General features: G+C 35.5%; 1 pseudogene; it reads right to left on the bottom strand.

The window, feature by feature from the left end:
• Positions 1 to 1,110: 1,110 nt before the first annotated feature.
• LOC123616162 (translation machinery-associated protein 7-like) lies at positions 1,111 to 1,298 on the bottom strand (annotated as a pseudogene).
• Between the last annotated feature and the right edge of the window lie 14,461 nt (positions 1,299 to 15,759).

The raw sequence follows: 15,759 nt of genomic DNA, 5'->3' as shown, positions 1-15,759 counted from the left end.
TTGATAAGAGCAGCTTTGACTGGTGATGATCATGATAGAATTGTTGAATGAGTTCAAAGGGAAATGAGAGAAGTAGAGTCAGAAAGCAGAGAAATGGGGTTATAACTTGAGGGGGTGGTAGGTTCAAGAGATGATTGTTCAAAGATGGACGATCTTACAACATGTTTCTATACTGATAAGAATGACCTGTAGAGAAGGAGAAAATACTAATTCTGAAGAAGCGGGTTCTTATTAATAATAAACCTTCCAAATAAAGGAGGTAGACTGGATTCAGTATACAAGTAGAGAGTGTTCACTTTACATAGGAATAAATATATTCCACTCATTTTAAAAGGAAGAAGGCAGAATAGATGGAAACAGATTGAGAAAAGTGGGTAGATTGGTGTCAGAGACATGTAGAAGTTCTCTCTTTTGAAAATAGCTTTATTGACATGTAATGCATATACTATAAAATAAATCTATTAATATGTACAATTCAATGTGTGTTTTTGTATAATCACAGAGTATAATCACAACCATCACTACCACATAATTTCAGAATATTTTCATTGCGCTGAAAAAAGAAAGAAGCCCATATTCATCATCAGTCATTCCCATATCCCCACTCTCTGGCCCCCGGCAATCACTAGTGTACTTTCTATCTCTATGTATTTACCTATTCCGGACATTACATATACATAAAATCATATGCATACTTTGATGGAAAATTGTTCATTTTATGCTGCCCTTTCTATTTTTTAAGTTGTCTGAGAAATAAAAAAAATGAATAGCATAACAACTGGAGAGAAATACAGTAAGATTTTGAAAGTGGTTATCTTTTTTTTAACTTTTTTTTTGGGGGGGGATAATTAAGTTTATTTCTTAATTTTAATGGAGGTACTGGGAGTTGAACCCAGGACCTCATGAATGTTGGGCATGCACTATCACTGAGCTATACCCTGCCCCGTGGTTATCTTTTTTTTTAAACAAGTTTATTCTTAAATGTACAATAGGTTCAAAGACAATACTTCATTCTAGCTATAGGTGGCAACACATGTGATGGCACGGAATCCAGACCTGTAAACAGGAATGGAATTAGGGATCATCACTGCCTCGGGGGCAAGGAACAGCTTACTCTTGGCCAGATTTCTTAATTCCACCTGTGGCCAGCAGGCCTTTTCCAGCAGCCTTCGCTTTTAGCACCTCCAGTTTCTTCTGCTCCTCTTTCTGCTTCTGCTTGAACGCCTTATCTCATCCACCTCCTTGGCCTGCTTCTTAGGCAGCAGGGGCTGCTTCTTGCCACTTTGGCGCCCGGACATGGCTCCTGCCGCCCCTACCCCAGACCCTGCCACCGGAAGCAGACTAACGGGGTTATCTTCGCGTGACGGCTTTATGGATGACTTTCTTTTCTTCTCTATACTTTAATGTGCAATTTTAATGTTTCTATAAGGAACATGTTTTACAAAAAAAGTGAGGTTTTCTTTTTTTAAGAATCAAGAGAAGTTCAAAAATGTAAAAGGTTTAGCACATTATGAAAAAAATCCAATGAATATTTTAACTTGAGTTTGCTTTAAAACTCCATCTCCTTTTCTAAAATTCAATATACAACAGTGTCTGATTTTTTTTCTCAATCCTACTATAGATCAAAATTGAGTCTGCTTTATACACTGCTTAATTCTCTAATGTCTTGAGGTTCATTTAGAGTTAATGGTTGTCCTGTTGCTGAATGAGTACAGGCTGACTTGAGAATACACTAGTGATGGGTGACCTTCAAAAGGCTGATTTTCTGGGAAAAAAAAAAAACACCAATCCCCCCACTGGATATAAGCACTATTGAAAACATTTTAACAAAGACGTGTTGCTGCCAAAACCAAAGAAAGGTTATCAGCGGCTAGCAAACGGTATTCTGAGAGAGCTGTCATAATTATAAAATAAGCTCTCAGGTTCTGAAGTCTGGAGTAAAATAAGGTTGAACTGCAGGAAAGAAAAATTCAAGAGTTAGACTCGCCAACTGAAACAGTAGGGCACGTTGGTTACTTTATTCATTTAGTCTTGATCTTCCAGGACACAGAGACAAATCCTCATCTTTACTCACTGATCTGATCAATTAAAAAATTCCTATTGGATAACAAATAGGGAGGCATATAGTTCTCAAAGTTATTTAATTAACTGTGGCCAATAAAGACACAATCTAAGAGTTTGAGAGACAAGGGTCAGTGAAATAATCTTCAAATGAAAATTTACTCTAATCACTGGTTTGCCCATCACAGAGTGGAACGTATTTGTAGAGAGATAATTACCATCCTCAACAAAACAAATGAGATATGACCTGAGAAAAAGTTGAGGTCGATAAACTTAATTTTCAATCTCAATTAAAATGGTCCTATCATTCTCTCATTCAATGCTTTATTAAGTTTTTAAAATAATCACCCAGCTTAATATTCTTAGACAATTAAGGCTTAAAAGTTATCTTTTGGTTATCAGGGTAAGGGGGTGGGAAGGGATAAATTTGAGAGTTTGAGATTTACAAATGTTAGCCACTATATATAAAAATAGATTTTAAAAAGTTTCTTCTGTACAGCACAGGGAACTGTATAATAACCTTTAGAGAAAAATATATGAAAATGAATATATGTCTGTATATGCATGACTGGGACATTGTGCTGTACACCAGAAACTGACATATTGTAACTGACGGTACTTCAATTAAAAAATAAATTTAATTTATTAAAATTATTTATTAATTTTAATTTTATTAAATATTATATATAAATAAATATAAATATTAAATATTAATTTTAATTAATTAAAAATAAATTTAATTTATTAAAAAATTATCTTTGGGTGCTAACTTCTAACGCACCACCCTCCATATAATGGAAGCATTTTCATCCATGCACTTTTCCTCATGCCCAACTGGTTGCTAGGTTCTGATGATTAAAACTACATGATATGGCTCACAAATCTATACTCTCCATTTTATTACACCTTCTCCAGTTCAAATGCTTATCACACCTCTCTAAGAATATATCAACCAAATGATTCCCTATTTCTTCTCTTTGTCTGAAACAGTCTGTCCTATGTATTACTACTCCTGCCACAGAAGTGAGCTTATTCCCATGGAAAGCCAAATATTCCTCATGTGCTCTTGAAGCCACCTCCTTTCAATTTCCCAATGAGTCTGTTGCTATAGTAATTATATCTTCATGCTGAACATCTTCTCTGCTGGAATACTGACATCAGCCTGTTAACATGACCAAGTAACTGCTTAAACAGAAGTTCTCCCTTGACCCAACAACCACCTGCAGATACCATTTCTTTACGTCCCTTCATAGCAATAATTTTCTAAAGAGTCACCTTCATTTTCTATCACACCTTTCTCACTTCCTGTTCCCTCTCTCACAATTCCAACTACGTTTCCATTATAGCCACTCCACTAGAACAATTTTTTTTGGTAAATCCTACAGCCTTCATTTTATCGTGGTAAGCATCAGGTGAAAGTCACCATGGCCAACATTCAGCTTGTTTTCCTCCTACTTTATTGATCAGTCTTTTCCATGTCCATTCTTAATTTCTTGTACCTGACTTGGAAATTCGGAATTCCGTATGGCTCACTTCTGAGCTGCCTTCTTTTTTATACAAAATTAATCACTGATCTCACAAATTTCCACGTTTTTAAATACAGCCCATTTAACAATTATTTTCAAATTTATTTCTGAAGTGCTGACCTCTCCTTAGAGCTTAAGACTCATACAAAAGTTTACCTGAAGTCTCTTCTTGGATATCTTACAGGTATCTCAAACCTAATATTTGCAAAACTGAAATCCTGATCTTCATCTCAAAACCTTCACCCAGGCTTTGCTCTCTTTCTTAGAAAATAAAGCAACCATCCAGTCAATTATTCAAATCAGAAACAATGAGTCATTCTTGATTTCCTCTATCCATCATATCCAACTAAATTTATCATACAGTTATACATCCAGTTATACCCTCCTATATAGCTCTAGCTCTGCAGCAAGCCATCAGTGTTTCTCATCTGGAATGCTGAAACAGCCTATATATATTATATTATATATTATATTATATTATATATATATATTATAAATATAATCTTCAGCCCTAGACTCCCTCAAATGAAAACATATCCCAGCACCTGCAAAAATCCATCATTTTACATAAATTAGATTTACGTACTATTCAGTAACATAGCAGAAGTATTTAGCAAAGTCCATCCTGCTAGGCACATATTTGTGACTTGTAAACTGAAGAGCAGCTTATAAACTTGTCCAACAAGAGAAAACAGTGAATAGCCGTGACCCTCAGAAAACAGGTAGTACCCTCCGTGCTTTAAGAGCTGCTTACTTATGAGCTAATACCTGTGTGAAGACTACGAGATGAAATCTACACTATGATTTGTATGCTCTTTGTAAGGTAATTACTTTTCAGATTGACTGGATCTCTATTTAAACCTCATGTTCTGGATCACAGCAATCTTCACCTCTTAATCTATAATTTTAAAAATTAAACCTTAAATTTTAATTATAGATTCACATACACTTATAAAAAAACAATACAGAAAGATACTGTGTACCCTTTATCCCGTTTCCTCCAAAAGTAACATCCTCCAAAACTGTAGTACAACAACCAAGATGTTGACATTAATAAGTCAAGAAACAGACCATTTCCACTGTGACAAGGCTCTCTCATTCTGTTCTTGCATAGCGAACGCCATTTCCCTCTTGCCCTCACCCCTTCCTTAACCCATGGTAATAACTAATCTGGCCTCTATTTCTATAATTTTGACATTTTCAGAATGTTATACAAACAAAATTACACAGTAAGCTTTGTCATGGCTTTATTTCACCCAATATTATTTTCTGGAGAGTCACCGAAATTGCTGTACGTGTCAATAGTTCACTACTTTTTATTGCTGAGTAGTATTCCAACGAATGAATGTGCCATAGTTTGTTTAATCATTCACCCATTGAAGAACATTTGGGTTGTTTGTAGTTTCTGGCTATTATAAAGAAAACTTCTATGAATATTCATGTACAGGCTTTTGTGGGAACATAATTCTTCATTTTTCTAGAATAAATGTCTCAAAGTGAAATTGCTAGGTTGTAGAGTGGTTACATGTTCAATTTTTTTGTTGGTTTTTAAAGAAACTGTCAAGCTGCTCCTAGAGTATCTGTACCATTTTGCATTCCCACCAGCAATGTATGAATGGTCAGTTTTTCCACATCCTCTACAGCATTTGATGCTGTCACTATTGTTAACTTTAGCCATTCTGATAGGTGTGCAGTGATGTCACATGAGGTTTTAATTTGTCTTTACCTAATGGCTAATGATAATGAACATTTTTTCATGTGTCTGTCTGCCATTTTTCTCTGTATTTTTGTATTTGTATTTTGCATTTTCAACCCTCCTATGTACAAACTGAGCTTTGCCATATGTCTAGATAGACCTTGAATTTGGATTATAATTTTGGAGTGATTCATAATGTGTCTAAGAGGCAGTGACAGGTTTTTATGTAGTTCTTTCACCGCAGGGCTATAATGTCATTTTCTCAAGTCATTTAGTAGATATTACCTCAGTCAAATTAATCTTAGAAAACTTTTATATAGGAAAAGTCAGCCCCAAATATTATGTGTGTAGAAAGTAATTCAAACACTCTTTGCAAATTTTTTTCTGCCTAGAAAATAACCTATTTGGACTGTCATGAGGCTAAACTGATAGCAGATTTTTAGGCTGGTCATGAACTTCAATGGAAATGGTTTCAAATAACATGAACCAGTAACAGTTCAAAACAGACACAGAAAATAGGTGGCAGGTCTTATCTGTGAATATCTTAGCTCAAGAACAGCCCATAGAAAGGTTACTAGCAAATTCAAGATATCTGAGAAACTCATCTTTTGTTGGGAGATGGTTAATACTTTCATCTTCTTAGGAAGCTGTTGAATGAATAGCATGCTTTTAGAAAATGCAGATTCATCAGTTTCCCTCCTGACCACACTACTGCTGCTAGAGGTACACAAAATACTAATAGGGAAGGAGGAGAAAGTAAAAAAGATTTTATTCCACTTTCTCTAAAATTCAAAAAAGAACCTTATAGGTCTTCTCTTTTTCAGTCTGCTCCCCCAACTTACATTTTCTAAATATCCAAACTGAATATATTAGAATGTTTTCTTCAGGACACTATTTGTAGCACTACAGGATTCTCCAGATAAAGTCAATGAATTCAGTAGTAGTAAGGACTACTACTAATGTACATAAGTACATTATTTACAATCAAGTTTCTTTTTAAGCAAAAGACTGTGCATATTAGCATCAGAAGTTAAGTGAAAAAATGTTTTATCAAGCCTTGACTACTGTATTCTATGTAGTTAAATAGCTTTCCTCAGGATTTAAAGTCTAAAGACCTCACTGTTTGAACACTAGAAGCTAAGTGAATGGTCCAGGGTTAGGCTTTTTTTTATCATTTGCATCCAGTCACATGTAATAGTAAGCTCAGCTACCATTTAATGAATGGTATGAAAGTGCTAAAGGAGTTTTCAGCCCACTCATTTAATGCTCATCTCAGTCCTATAAGCTAGATATTTTTGTCTCAGTTTTATATATAAGAAAACTGTGCTTTGAGAGATTAAGCCATTTATCCAGGGTGACACAGTTAGCAAGTTACAGAGCCATGCTTCCCTGTCCCCAAGTCCCTACTTTGTACTGCTCTGATTTATGATGAATAGTCATCCCAGCAAATTCCCTGAGTGCTGAGAATGGGAGTGGGGGTGAGGGTGAAGATTGAAACATAATAAAAAAAAAAACTTTGAAGTCACAGAGCAGTCAATTCCTCGTTATTACCCTAGTGGCTATCCCACAGAAAATTCAAAACTAAATCTCCTATCTCCCTGACAACCATTCCTATGTTATTTCCTTCCAGATTTGTTGACAAGAAAGAAATTTTTTCTTGTCAACAAGAAAGAGAGAGAGACAGAGAAATTTTTTTTTCCCTAAAACTAAAACTAGATAAATCCCAATATATGTCGGATGGTTAATCCTCCATTAACACACAAACACACACAGAATACAACTATATTTCACATTTTTCACAAAAGTTGTCCCCTCCACCTCATCTCTCACATATATACCAATCATCTATTGTTAAAACAAGGTGTGGGCGTGGTGTTGAATAAATGATTGCCTAGGGGACACGACCTCTTCCTGGAGAGCTACCATCTGAAAACACCAGCAAGGAACTCTGGGAGTCCGTGTAAGAATGATGGAAGGGGTAAAAGAGGTTCAACTCTGTGTACCTTTTAAAGAGCTTTGTTAAAAATGTGAATAACCATTTTATTCCTCTGAATAACAGTCATCATCGCCTTGGAATTCTTATAGGTGAATCATACACATGTTTAGCTCCAACCCATCAGAGCCCAAAGCCAATAATAATAGTAGGAAATTCTTACAGAAGTTCTACTATGTTTCAGGAACTGATCCAATATCTATATACAGATTAAGTAATTTAATTATCACAACACCACTATTCAGTGGGTTCTAGTATCCCCATTTTATACATGAGGAAACTAAGACGTAGTAATACAAAGACTCTTAACCTCAGCTCACACAGCTCATGGATACTAACTAGCTCAGCAGAAATAGGAACTCGGGTATCTTGGCTCCAGAGCACTTCTCTTCCTCACCTACTCTGCCCTACTGTGTGTTTATGTATGTGCGAGTGTTCCCTCCTAGTTTATAAACAAAAGATGAGCCACGATGTGGGCTATCAGAGTGCAAAGGAATATATCACTTGCATATTGCTTGTCTTCCTACACCCGGCAGCTATTAAACACTTCACATGTACACCCCACACTTGCACCGCAGTGCCAGTCACAGCCCTCCTGCGCAGACTGATGAGAAAATACACCCCTGCTGCCTTTGAAAGCTCTGCGAAAAAGAGAGCTAATTCTTCTTTAAAAAAAATAGCAGAAACAGTCAGTAACAGTCCCATGATGATAAATTGGCTAAACGTTGCCAGAATTTCTGAGGAAAACATTCAACTGAGGTTAAAAGCACTGGTCTTACGATGCCTTCAGAGATCCACGGGGTATCAGGTATTGACATTAGTTGCTCACGTAGAGAAAAGAACAAAATTATTTTCCCTTCTAAAACAAAGAGGGGCTAAGGAAGAAACACCAAAAAAGCTGACATGCAAATATTGAAGCATATTTAAAGGAAAAAGAAATAGGCTTTGAATGACATGCTTTTGCTCTAGTGATTTAACAGATGAAATACAGGTTTGTTACTACATTTTTTAAAACCCCTTAGAGTAAATTAAGATACCAAAGGCAGGTACTACGAATTAAACTGTATATATACCAGTTTGTTCTAAGTACGATGACCTTTTTGATTTTAGCCTCTTGCAAAATCTAAGCAGTGCGGTCATGGTGCCAATGCGGGTGAGAAACTCATGAAGCAGTTTGAGGGTTCTGACAATTTATATAGATTTATGACTTTGCTATAGTAAGGCTTCTGATAGACCCTCTGTCATACTGATGATGAAAATGATGGTAAGCCAACAAAGAAAGAAGTCAGAGAATGGAAGACAGATTGGTTGATATGTTCCAAGGATGTAATATCCTGAGTACTTGCCTATTTCTGGACATGTGCTGACACGTTGCTGGTCTGTCTTGTTGAATATAGAAAATCACAAGGATCAGATTTGGGAAATGGGGAAAGAAAAATCTACACTGTCTGGCACTGTGTTGTGTGGTTTATATGAATTATTTCATTTAGTCCTCTTAGGACTGTGTGGGGAATGTAATCGTCCTCATTTTCCAGAGAAGAGAACTGAGGTTTTAATATGAAGATCCTGCTGTAACCAAGGAGAAGCTTCAGGCTTTTGTCAGAAAGGAACTTACTGTCCCATAGTACCACCAGGTACCCCTGGTGGTTACGTGCAAAGACTGACTTCAAGGAGGTTCACCATATTCCCAGATTGGATTAGGTCACCATCTCAAATGCACTTGTAAGTTCCTGCATGCTTTGTTCCTATCAAAACTGCAATTAATCAAATAGTATTTTAATGTTCATCTTCCCCTAACAGACTAGCCTGTTAGCTCTGTATAGGTGGGACCTTTTCTGTCTTGTTCATTTCTGTAGCTCTAGCATTTAGTACAGTTCCCAGCATATAGTCAAAACTCAATAAATAGTTGCTGAATGAATGAATGGCTATAGCAGATCGAGTATGAGAAGAAATTTGGTTAAAGAAGAAAGAATTAGGCAGACATTGCCCAGTAATTTTTACATTTAAAAACTGCACATATATCTACTACTCAGACTACTGGGCGTTGCCTCAGGATCTTAGACATTGAGTCTTCTGTGACTAGAGGTCTGCATAAAGCCCCTATCCATTTGGGTGGGGCTACTGCCAACTATCGTGTCTTTCAAGTATCTCCCAAATTGTCACACCTTACCACTGAGGCCTTGGCCAAAGCCCTGGATCCACGTCATTCGTTTCCCCACTCCTTGATGTTATTTGTCTTTATAGCACTCGTAATCACCTGTCATAGTGTATGTTTTATTTATTTATTGTCTACTAGAGCATCCGCTCCATGAAGGTAGGGGGCTGTATCTGTTTTGTTCAATGATGTAACTTCATTACCTGTTACAAGGTAGACACTCAGTAAATATCCTGACTTAGCAAACAGCAGAGATGAGCATGTCACAGAAAACATGAATTGGAGGATACACGGAAAGGAAAGGAAAGACGTAGAGCATCTTTAGGAAGAGTTTGAAAAAATGGCAGTGAAGAGTTGTCACTGGCTTTTCTGTGGAAGAAGCAATTGCTCTAGTATCATAAGTGAATATATATAATTTGGGTCCAGCAAGAGATGCTTCTGACTTTACAACCCTGCTTCATAGCTTAGGTACTAAATCTTTCAGAGCTTTCAGAGCTTCAGATTCTTCAAACTTTTCTTGATGGTTCTTTGCCTCCTTTTGTTTTTCCCATTTTTCTCCAGTTGAGGTTTTCTATGATTTTATTAGCTATACTCTTTGTTAATTTAAACATATTTATTGAGTTCCTATCTTCTTGTTTGGATTGTTTTGGGGGATTAAGTAAATAAATGTATGTGTGTGTATACACATGCACACACATACATACATGTATTTAGATCACATATAGTAGCTGCTCAATAACTGGTGGCTTTCATCTTCCTCCTCCTCATCTTTCCAGAGATATCTCAGAAAATAATAGAAAGATAAGCTGATGGTGGGCAGTGATGATGAAAGAAGCAGAGGAAGGCACAGTATGCACCAAGAGACAATTGGAAAGACATGAAAATATATGTTAGACATTAAAGTGCCTTTCTTTAGAGAAGCATCTCTACATGCAGTTATCACTGTAAGTGTCATTCAACAGGCACAATTATTTTTAGAAGTCACATGAGGGATTCTAGCACAGTTCAATGAAACATCATCAATTTATTGAGATCTATAATTCAGTGGGCAAAGCAATGGGCAATCTAATAAAGAGTTGCATGTGATGACCATACAATTGTAGCAACACCAAGTGCTTTCATATGAATTACTCACAAAACTATCCATTATAACAATGGTTGATATAAATTACCCTCTTTTGCTGGATAAGTAATAATGATAATTGTTTTGATGAACTGCTTATAGCATTATTCAAGTTTATATACTTCCATTTGTTTTCATATTTCTATCAAAATTATGACACCTGAAACCGATTATTCTAATTGTTTCTTCAAGACCAGATGACACGTGCTTTTCTATACACCAGTGCTAATGGCCCAAATCTCGTTTGCTTAGTCACCAAGGTGCCTTTGACTTTTATGTGTGTGTGTGTGTGTGTGTGTGTGTGTGTGTGTATGTATATATTTTTAATATATGTATATATAGGAGGCAGTCCTATATATGCATATACAGGAGGTGTAAATATATTTCTGGAAGTCCCTTTAGAATTATGTTAGCAATTGAATGAACATGCAGTTATCCCTCATGCACCAAATAATTCCCAGAGGCCAAATTAGAACAATGAACTACTAGGTTAATGTAATTTCTTATGCAGTATGTTTTCAGGTTTGTTGCTCGTGGATGTGTGTAAAAGGAAGAAAAGCAGTGAGAAGGTCTAGGTCAGCAAAAGAAGAGTGTAGAGATTGGAGGGTGGGGATGGTGAAAAATGAAGTAACCAAGAAAGAAGAATTTATAGAGTTAGAGAAAATGGAGTGGACACAGAACATTAGGATAGAAAAAGTCAGCTCTCAGGATTCACTAACTATGAACCCATTCTTCCATCCATCCATAAATCCATCAATCCATACAGCTAATACTAAATGATCTCTTATAAATAAGGCAACATATGTGCTACAGTGGTACCTCCTCCTTGTAAGGAAGACCAAATTTCTAAGCAACTAGGATACAATGAAGGACATGAGGAACTCATAAGGGGCTTAGGGTACTTCTCTGGGTGACAAAGGGACAGTTTGTAAAGGCTGCAGTGGATCAATGACAGAATTATGAAAGAGGTGGTATTGGAGTTGAACTGTGAATGATAGTTAAGACTAGAAGTATAATATACAGGGAAGAAAATACTCAGAGAAGAGGGTGACTAAAAGCTTATAGTGGAAAGTGAGGCTGGAAAAGTCCATTGGAGAAAAATACAGGGGTTTTCAAATACTAAAGACTTTAACCTTTACTCAAGAGCCAACATTAACTACAATCACTGCTCCTGAAAGAGGACCTGGGTTGAGATATGAAGATAAAGATAAAACTACCTGTATTAGTTTTCTGTTGCTTCCTAGCAAATTAATACAAACTTAACAGCTTAAAATAACATACATTTATTATCTCACAGTTCCTTTGGATCAGGATTCTGAGGATGGAACAGCTGTGTCCTTTGCTTAGTCTCATTAAGGCTGATATCAAGGTGTGGACTGGGGCTATAATCTTATTTGAGGTTTGGGATTCTCTTTCAGATCCATTAGATTTTGGTAAAATTCAGTAGTTGTATGATTGAGGTCCCTGTTTTCTTGCTGGCTGTCAACCAGGAGTCACTCTCAGCTCCTAGAAGCCACCCATATTCTCTGTCTCCATCTTCAAGCCTGCAATGTAGACTTCTTTTGTGTTGAATCTACCTGTTGAATCTCTGTCTTCCTCCATCTCTGACTTTGAGGCTCAGATTTAAAGTCTTGCCTGAATAGGTCAGGCCCACACTAATATTCTCCCTATCTTAAAGTCAATTGATTAGGGGCTTTAATTGTAACTGCTAGATCCCTTCATAACAAAGTGGTATTTGATTGAATACATGGGAGAAGGTGTGTCTACATCAGGGGCTAGGAATCCTGGTGGGAGGGGCTGCATCTCAAAATTCTGACTGTTATCATACCCAGATCAGCCATCAACTTTTACTCATTTTTAACCTGTAAAATAAATCATGACAGTTTATGTACACACACACACACACACACACCTTAAATAAATGTATTTGTTACAATTGCCAGTACTTCTGATATATCAACACACCAACAGTAAAAAATGCATGTCATCATTCAGGTTATAGATTCTATCAGGTTTAAAACAAGTATAAGCTGTATTTTGAACATCTCAAATGAGGTTGTTCACAATTGTTAGCCTATTTCCAATTAATCGAAGTGTGTTCAGCCATATCTTACTGTAAAAATGGAAAATATGACATGGTTGATGTACAATGGAACTAGATTTGTATTGGCTTGAGAATATTATATCATAAAATACAAAGACAGCTAAATTGTATGAGGTCACTCTTGGGCTTGTCAGAGTTGCAAAAATGTGATATGCCTCAATAATAAGTATAAGATAGTATCATAAAATGGGCAATTGCACAAAAGGAGTAACCACATGTATTTGCAAATTTAATTTGTTTCCTTCGAAGTAATGCTCCATTTTCCATTCTGCATATTTAAGGCATCATTTAGATACATATTTATGATCAAATGATTTTCAGTTATTTCATATAAAATTATTTGGTCTATGATATGATATTCATTTTTTCCTGATGGAAAAACTGAATCAGAAAAAATTATATAGAGATAAATCAAATCTCCATACACACATGAATAGAGAATGAGTGACCATCTAACTTTATGCAGTCTTCTGTTATTTCTTAGTTTCTCCTCACCACTCATTCCTGATTCATTAATGAACAGCTGATTTAAAGCACACATTGAATTTTACAAGACTGACCTTTATATGAAAACCCTGCAAAACATCACTTGCCTCATAACCAGAAAAGCAGTCAAGGCACATGGAATCATCAGTCTCAGGTCATATCTCTAATATGGTCCTTTAGGTGTTGGTGTCATATGTCTTCCTAACAAAGATTACTCACTGCAGTCTGACCAATCAGGTAAATTGACATCAGCCATGAAAATCAACAATCAGATAAATAGGACTAAGGTCCATAACTTTCATATGTGGACACAGCTTGTATATCAAAGATAAATTTCAAAATCAATTTTTAAGAAAAAAAATCACTGGCACTTATGCCAATATACTTCTTTGTTTTGTTAATAAATTATCAAAATTGTGATGTTATTATATAACTCTCATAACAAGAAACCTTTATACAATAACTGAGAGTACAGATGTTGCAGGAAAAATAAAACACAAGAAAAAATAAAACCAAAACAATGAATCAGGAGGTTTAAATAAAATCCTGGGTTTACGTCAGGTAGTTTATTACATAGAACAAGATGAGACTTTGGACAGTTACTTAACTTGCGCCTCATGTGATGTCTATCTTGGCTATTTGGTAGACTTGTGACATTAGAATGAAAAGGTTTGTAAAAATTGTCCACAAGCATTTAAGAGCTTCACTTAGGGATCTTATCACTGCTGAAACACATAGATCAAAGGCGGTTTTTCAAATTCAAAATGATGACTGGCTGATTCCCAACTCAATGGAAAACAATATGGTGCTTCACGCTAAATTTGGATTGTGCAATATGGACAGACTGGGAGTGAGAAGAATGGAGGGAGGGAGGGATGGTCAGGGTGACGTATTTCACATTGTTCATCATCGTTTCCTGGATGTTAAATAAAGCTATTATATCATCAAAAAAGGCCATATTTTAAATTAGATTTTTCGCTGACTTATGAATTTGTTTTGTTACATCAATAATCTTTAAGTTCTTCTTCATATTCCTATTAACTGATTTTATGAAAAAATGTTGAAATTCTTTTTAGGATTAAGACAAATTAATTTCTAGTTTAGAAATGTTACAATGTCAATGACACTTGGTGTGATAGTTCATCTTAACAGTCTTATAACAGAGCTGTCAACATTACAAAAATATTCCACATGTCTCCAACTCTTGGATCCCTCAGTGTTAAACTGAGGTCTCAAAATTGTGACTAAGGGAAAAGCATTTAGAATATCCGTAGGCTAAAATTTAATCCTATGATGGAGAGAAACTAGAGTTTACATATTAGTACATTTAACTTCAGATTAATCTGTTTCAATTCTTAAATTCTTAGACAGATTTTATGAAAAATTTGGTTGGTTGTGTAAACTGTAGAGTTTATTAGATATTTAGTTCAATCTATAGATTAAAATTCAAAAACAATGTTCAAATCTATTTACTACAACTCTCCACCATTGACACTGAAAAGTTATGCGGATCTATTTCACAAAGTGCAAAATAGGTACACAATCCTAAATTTGCTTAAAATGATAGACACCATTTAAACATTAAGCAAAAAGAAAGTCAGAATGGAGATGAAACAAACACCAACCAGGTCCTGTATGAAGAAGCCGTCTAAAGGGGTTTGTGAATTGTGAGTTTATATTTAAAACATTTCAAAACATATATCAAAGGGAGGAACTTTTCAAGTGTATGTTTAATAACTTCTGTAAAAAGTAAAAGCAATGTAAATGACTCAAACTACTTTTTATTTAACATTACTCTCATATCCTATTTATTTTTGTCATCTTAATGTTGTAAATACTTTAAAGTGTATATCATGAATTAATTGCTGTTCAATAACCTGTAATCAATATTTCTTCTTGCTACCTATGTCAATCTCAGCAGCTATGAAAAAATCTTAGTATACCATTCACAGGTCTGAGAGAGGGAGGAACACAACTTCTAATTTCTGCCATTATGCCAATATTTACTTAGAACTGGCTTTAATACTCAACCTCTGTCACTACTATTTTTCTCATCTCATTTTTATGGTCTTTCAAATAAAAATCTAACATCTTTTATTCTTCAGAGAATGAGGTATCTCACAAAGTAGTAAGCATTTTATCGCTGGAAATATTTAAGCAGAATGCATTTTATATATATATATATACACACATATACTTATTTCATAGAATTTATGCAAAGTATATATACATTATGCATGCATGTACATATGTATATAGGTATATATACATATATATGCATATATAATATACATTCTTATATACAGCACTCTAACCTATACTCAGCTTTTTTAGGATCATCCTACGTGTAAACATGGACGACTGAAAGAGCAATCATTTTACATGGCAAAATCCTATCCTCGATGGCCATAAACGATTGGTCCAGGATGGGTACCTGACCCAAGATGAACCTTTTGTGTGATAAATGTAAGCCACAGAATCAAGGCAGTCTCTCTTGAGCGAGGTTCTATAAAACTTAGCAACTATAAGCAGTCATGTGTTTTGCCATATGGAGAAAGAATGAAGCCAAAAAGCAGTGAAAATCATACACAAAGTTACTAAACCCTGCTGGTATT

Source organism: Camelus bactrianus, chromosome X (assembly GCF_048773025.1).
Source record: "Camelus bactrianus isolate YW-2024 breed Bactrian camel chromosome X, ASM4877302v1, whole genome shotgun sequence".
Classification (NCBI taxonomy): domain Eukaryota; kingdom Metazoa; phylum Chordata; class Mammalia; order Artiodactyla; family Camelidae; genus Camelus; species Camelus bactrianus.
Note: the sequence above shows the minus strand (reverse complement) of the source record. Positions and strands in the feature narration are given on the sequence as shown.